We start from the raw sequence: 6,900 nt of genomic DNA on the forward strand, positions 1-6,900 counted from the left end.
TCCATCCTATTTCTTCCCCTCACCCCTTTGCTGGCCCTCTGCAGAGAACTAGCTGAAAACTCCAGGGCCCAAGGGAACAGCAGAACTTCTGCATGAAAGAACCAGGATCCCTGAATGACTGTGTGGAGCAGAGTTCTCCTTCCCCATACCCCAGGCTCCATGCGGTGGACTGGGAAGTGAATAAGAAATAAACTCTTAACATGTCATACCACTCTGATAAACTCTTAACATGTCATGCCACCCTGATTTGAGATCGTTTCTTATAGCAACAATGACTGACCCTAATTTATTTTCTCCTAAACAATCCTTTCCATACCTAATACTGTGCCCATTACTGATTTTCTGTTTCTCTCAATAGGCCATCCCCCTAACCTTTACCTCCATCTTCAATCGTGCCCTCTCATAATTCCATCTGTTAAGACAAAGTGAATTTTTCTTAAAATGCATGTCAGACCATACCCCTCTTTAGGGTACATCTTTTAATGGTACCCCCCAAAGGGCTGTCACATGGCACACCCTTCCTGTGCCTGGCCTTGGCCAACAGCCTCACATTGGATTTCTGCTGCCATGCTCGGGCCCTGGCCACTGAGAGCCCTGGGGAATTTCTGTCCTCAGGGCTGTGTCTCTGGCCATTTCTCATCCTGGAATGTCCTTCGTCTGTTAGGCTAATACTCTGCATCTTCTAGGATCAGTCCGGCAACACCTCTGGGTTCCCTTGCCCTGTCTCCCACTGGTACCCTGCACACACGTGTACATCACACACATCTCCGTTTGTTGAGCTGGGAGCTTCTTTGGGCCCTCACTCAGAGATGGAATTTGTCATCTGTGTGTGCTTGACGCCGGGGCCCAGCAACTACCCCAGTCGTGACAATCCGAAGTTGTCTCCAGACATGGCCACATGTCCCCTGGGAGACACAGTCAGCTCTGGTGGACAATCCTGCTCTAGAGTAGTTGGGAAGAGGCATTTCTTGTGGGTTGTATTCTCTTGGTGGGGCTGTTCTATTCAAGGTTGAAAACTGGATTTCATCAGAACATTCAAGTCTCTGTAGTAGGCCAAAAAGTGTCCTTCCAAAATTCACACTCACCCAGAACCTCAGAACAAGACCGTATTTGGAAACAGGGTCTTTGCAGGCTCTCAGAAACAGACTCGTATGGACTGAATTCAGATGAGATTGTGGGTGGCAGACATTGGCTTGATATGAGACCCACTTCCTGCTTCTCTACTAACAGACCCAGTTTCTTTCAACATGGTCATAAGTCCAGCACAAACAATACTCATGACTGGTTTAGGTCATTCATGATCATTCTGTGTCTCATCCTGTGTCTCAATTTCTCAGACTCTCTTGCAGTCTGGGTGGCCTTATAACCAGCTCTAATCAACAAGATTTGAGGACAAATCTAACATGAGGTTTCTTGGAAAAAGTTTGCTTTTCTGATACAAAGGGTCACAGACAGCAGACACTGTCCTTCTTCCCCCACCTCCTTCCTGTGGACATGAGAGCTGGAGCCAGAGCAGCCATTAGGTAAAGGCCCAGGGAAATGTCAGACAGGTCAGCTCAGACATCCCGGGGCACTGGGCCACCATGCCAATGGCCCTCTCTTGCTGGATTTCTTATTACGGGAGCAAAATAACTTTCTTGTTTTATTTAAGTCTCTGCAGTAGATTGCACAGTGGTCTTCCCAAAATTCTGGGTGAATTTTGGGAGGACACTATGCAACCTCCTAGTGTCCTCAGAATGTCAGAACAAGATCTTATTTGGAAATAGGGTCTTTGGAGGTATAATTAGTTAAGAATCTTCAGATGAAATCATCCTGAATTTAGAGTGGGTCCCAAATCCAATTACTGATGTCCTTACAAGAAGAGAAGGCATAGAGAGATACACAGGGGAGGATGTCATGTGATAACAGAGGTGGAGGTTAGCATAATTCAGCCTCTTCATTCTCCCCCTTCCAGTGCCCCACGCCCCTTGCAATGTGATGCAGCTCCTTCCACCAAGAGGTGGAGGCTTCGTTCCCACTCCTTGACTTGTCAAGGCCTTGCCACTTGCTTTGGCTCACAGAATGGTAAGGAAATGATGGCATGCCAGTTCTGAGCCTCATGCATGTCTATTTGCATTCCTGAAACCCTGTTCAGTCACCTGAGAACAAGCCTGAGTCAGCCTGCTGGATAACAAGAGAGTGATGGTCCTTGTCAACTCTGTCAACTCTGGTGTCCCAGCTGCCAGCCAGGCTACTCTAGCTCAGCCAGCCTTCAGCTGATCGGCCAGCTGAGTGGAGCAAGATCAGCTGTGTTTGACCCAGAGCAGCAAAACCACTTAGTTGATTTGTAGCCTTGTGAGCAATACCAAACACTTATTTTAAGCCACTAAGCTTGGGGTGGTTTCTTACCCAGCGGTAGCTGACTAATACCTACACACTTTCAGTTATTGGGCACCTGTGAGCAATTGAATTTGGGCTCCCTGGTTTAGGTAGAGGTTTTCAAACTTCACTGTGTTTTAGAATTACTCAGAAAATTTACTTAAAATAGAGATTCCTGGGCTTGCTCCTAGAGAGTGTCAGTAGATTGGGTGAGCTCCAGGTATCTGCATTTTGACCAGCATTGCTAATTCTGGCATGGGTAGTCCATGGAATACACTTTGTAAACCATTTTTTTCATGGGAACAAATCACTAAAACCATTGTGTAATTTCTAATATTATTCCTCCTCCAATATCAGAAGAGAGCGAGGAGAGGGTTTCGGCCCAAAAGGAGAATGGGCTGCACTTATCTGTAGAGATTGATAAAGAGAAAGATCTCCCTCGCCCAGCATCTCAAAAACTGCATTTTACGTTCAGTATTGTTTCTTGATTGCATTAAGAAATATACTGCAGCCGGGCACAGTGGCTCATGCCTGTAATCCCAGAATTTTGGGAGGCTGAGGGGGGTGGATCACTGGAGGTCAGGGGTTGAAGACTAGCCTGGCCAACACGGTGAAACCCCATCTCTACTAAAAACACAAACATTAGCCAGCTGCGGTGGCACACACCTGTAACCCCAGCTACTCAGGAGGCTGAGGCACGAGAATCGCTTGAACTCTGGAGGTGAAAGTTGCAGTGAGCCAGGATTGCATTACTGCACTGGAGCCTGGGCGACAGAGTGAGTCTCTCTCTCTCTCTCTCTTTCTCTCTAAATATATATATATGTGTGTGTGTATACTGTTTTTAATTTACATAAAAATATTTATAATCATATAAATAACAAAACCTCGGCTTTAATTACAAAATGTTGTTTGGTGGCTGGTGAACCAAATTAAGGAGGATTAGCTAGAGGCAAACTGCTACGACAGACTCTGAGGCAATCAAGAAAAACTTAAAGTACCTAAACAATGACAACCTGTGTAACAGATTCTGGAAGCTGGACAAGGGCAACTGCACGTGTCCATTCCTGCTGGGCCAATCAATCAGCTGCCAGTCATTCTGCCAATGTTCACCGAGGACTGATGTGTCAGACAATCCTTGAGCTGGTGCACAGCAGGGACAGGCCATTCCTATCCTCTCTTCATGGAGCATGCATTCTAATGGGGTGGGGGAAACAGATGATAAATGTGATAAAATATAAACGAGGTGGTATAGTATCCCCGAAAAAGATATGTTCAAGTCCTAACCCTGGGTGCCTGCGAATATGACCTTATTTGGAAACTCTTTGCAGATGTAATTAGGTTAGGAGGAAAACACTAGGGGGACCCTAATCCAATGCCACTGGTGTCTTTCTAGAAGAGACACGGACACAGGGAAAATGCCATGCGATGATGATGACAGAATGGAGTGATGCATCTACAAGCCAATGACACACGGAAACATCATGCGATGACATGTCAGAGAGTTGGGTGACGCACCAACAAGCCAAGGAATGCCATGGTTTGCCAGCAACACGAGAAGCTGAGAGGAGAGCATGGGGCAGACTCCCTTACAACCTTCAGAGGACACACGGCCTCAAACTTGATTTTGGACGTTCACCCTCTAGGACTGTGAGAGCATGATGCACTTGTTTTAAGCCACCCAGTCTGTGATATTTTGTTACACAGCTCCAGGAGACTAATGGAGAAAAAGCGAATGGGGAACAGGGGCTGCTGAGGGTTATGTTTGCATTTTAGACTAAAGAGCCATTCGGACGTCCTAAGATGGGGAGGGGGTAACGCACGCCAGGCAGATGGAACAGTAAGTGTAAAGGCCCTGAGGCAGGAGGGTGCCAGCTGTGCTTTTGGCTGCTATAGTTTGGGTTAGGGAAAGCGCTGGGAGGTGAGGTCGGGGGAAGAGGGGAAGGACCGGGGGATAAGGGACTTGCAGGTCACAGCAAGGTTGTTCCACTATGCTGAGTGAGAAAGAAAGCCACTGGAGGGTTTTGAGCAGAAGGGCGGCATGAAGTGATTTTTTTAAAATTTTAAGTTCTGGGATACACATGCAAGACACGCAGGTTTGCTATACAGGTAAATGTGTGCCATGGTGGTTTGCTGCACCTGTCAACCCATTACCTAGGCATTAAGCCCTACATGCATTAACTATTTACCCTGATGCTCTCCCTTCCCCCAACCCCCCACAGGTCCCAGGGTGTGTTGTTCCCTTCCCTGTGTCCATGCGTTCTCATTGTTCAGCTCCCACGTATTACTGAGAACATGCGGTGTTTGGTTTTTCTGTTCCTGTGTTAGTTTGCTGAGAATAGTGGCTTCCAGCTTCATCCATGTCCCAGCAAAGGACATGATCTCATTCCTTTTTACGGCTGCATAGTATTCTAAGAGTAGCATGAGCTGATTTTTAATAGTAACATCTTTTTTTTTAAAAAAGGATCACACAAGCAGCTGGGCAGAATGTGGGAAACCAGCTAGAAGGCACTGCTTTAAATTGGACAGGTGGTGGGAAAGGGCGTAAAGAGGGGTGGAGGGAGGAGGAGGGGTAGCAGTCGGGTTCTAGATGTTTCTGGCAGTGGAGCCAAGAGTATGTGTTCATTGTGGACAGCGAGAGGAGCCAGGCATGACCAAGGATTTTGGACTGAGCCATTGGGAAGCAAAGAGCTCCCGAATAACGGCTGTTTGACTTGTCTGTGATTTTCTGTAGTTTACTGAATGCACGTTCTAATCCTTCGCCATGATTTCTACATGTACAATACGCAGGTACTTGAAAACGTCTGAAACATTCATTTTTATTATTAAACACCCCCACTTGCCCCAAAGCCTTTGTATGCAACACACGTACCTTTCCTGTTGGAGCGATGTTTGGAGGGTCAAGTGCTTAGTAATGTCTACTGATCTGTGCTGGAGACGAGGGGGTAGCATTTACAACACGCCGGTAGGAAAGCCCGGTATGGTTCTACTTAAAAGGCTTGGAGCCCGGGCGCCACTGGGCTAAGGCGGTTTCAGGGCCCTGGTCCGGGAGTGCATTTGCGGAGACTCCCCCTGAAGACAGGGCGGCAGCCGCGGGGCCTCACGTCGCCCAGGCTCGCGGGGCACCGCGATGATCAACGACACTGGCGTTTGCTTTGGACCTCACAGGATGTGTGGTTGACGCTGTATTCCAGTGCCATTGTCAACTCGGCTTCCATCGCGCTCGGAACACCGGGATGACAAACAGCAGGCTGTGGATGGCGGGCGGTTTCCTACCGACTCCTGTCTGCTCCGTGCAGCTGGAAAAATCGAAGCCGGGAGCCGGACGCGCCGCCCACGAGCCATTCCTCGGCTAGCACTGCCCATTTTGCCCAGGGAATTAACTTGGACGTTTTCACTTCACTTTTCGCACAAAAAATCATTTAAAAAACAAAACCAAACGCCTGTAAGCAGACCCGCTAGAGAGCAGGACTCCGCCGCCCGTCCTTCCCGGCTCCGGAGCGGCGGAGCCAGTCACCGGGCACTGCACGCGGGCCGCTCACCCAGCGAGGTGCAGGGAGCACGTGGGCCGGCGCGCGGACCCGGAGAGCGCAGCGTGAACTGCTGCACGGCCCCTCGGATGAGAGGCCTGGGGCGGGATCTGTGACCGGGGCCGACCCTTGCGTCAGGAGACACGGCCCGCCGGCGGGGGGAAGCGCCTGCGGTGTCGTCCGCGGCCCTCGCCTGGCTGCGCGGAAACTTCCACCGCCGGCGGTGACGGACACGCGCCCCCGCGCACGCGCAGCGCAGCCCTGACGGCAGCCCGAAAACACCAGCCCTAGCGCGCATGTCTGCACGCCCAGGTCTGCACGCCGCGGCGGGCAGAGGGCGGCGTGCGGGCCCTCCAGCGGCTGCCCGTTCCTCCCAACCCCGGCCTAGTCTAGAAGGGCTCAACGCCGCCGCCGCTCCCTCCAGCCCCTCCCAGTCGCGTAGCTTCTGACGCCCTCACCCCGCCCGCGGCCGAAGGACCCCAACGCGCAGGCGCGGTAACCACAGCGGCGGTGTCTAGTGAGGATTTGAAATCGGCCGCGCGTGCGCACTGGCGACGCGGCCCGGCGACCGAGGCCGCGCTTCCTCCTGCCGCCCCCGTCCCCGCCCCCTCCCCCGCCCCTCATTGGAGCGGAGGCGGCGGCGGCCCCCTCCTTCCCCCGCGCTGTCGCCGCCGAGAGTGTCTTTTCACCGCCGCCGCCGCCGCCGCAGGAACACGGAGCCAGCGGCGCGAGCGTGACTGAGGGCTGGGCGCACGGGCGGCGGCGCCTCCCGCGGGTCCCTCAGCCGCGCGGCGCCTGGGCCCGCCCCCTCGGCCCCGCCGCCCGCCCCTCTCCGATGGCCTCTCCCCGCGGCCCGAGTGGAACGCCGCCGCCACCGCGGCCCCCGCGCCCGCCCCGCGCCGCGTGAAGCGGGAGCCCCGAGACCGCAGCCGCCCCCTGGGACGCGCCAAGCGCCGGAGCCGCCCGCCGCGGCCTGCCCGGGCCCATCACCGCCGCCGCCGCCCCACGCCGGAGC

The sequence above is a fragment of the Theropithecus gelada genome, chromosome 6, assembly GCF_003255815.1.
Source record: "Theropithecus gelada isolate Dixy chromosome 6, Tgel_1.0, whole genome shotgun sequence".
In the NCBI taxonomy this organism is placed as follows: domain Eukaryota; kingdom Metazoa; phylum Chordata; class Mammalia; order Primates; family Cercopithecidae; genus Theropithecus; species Theropithecus gelada.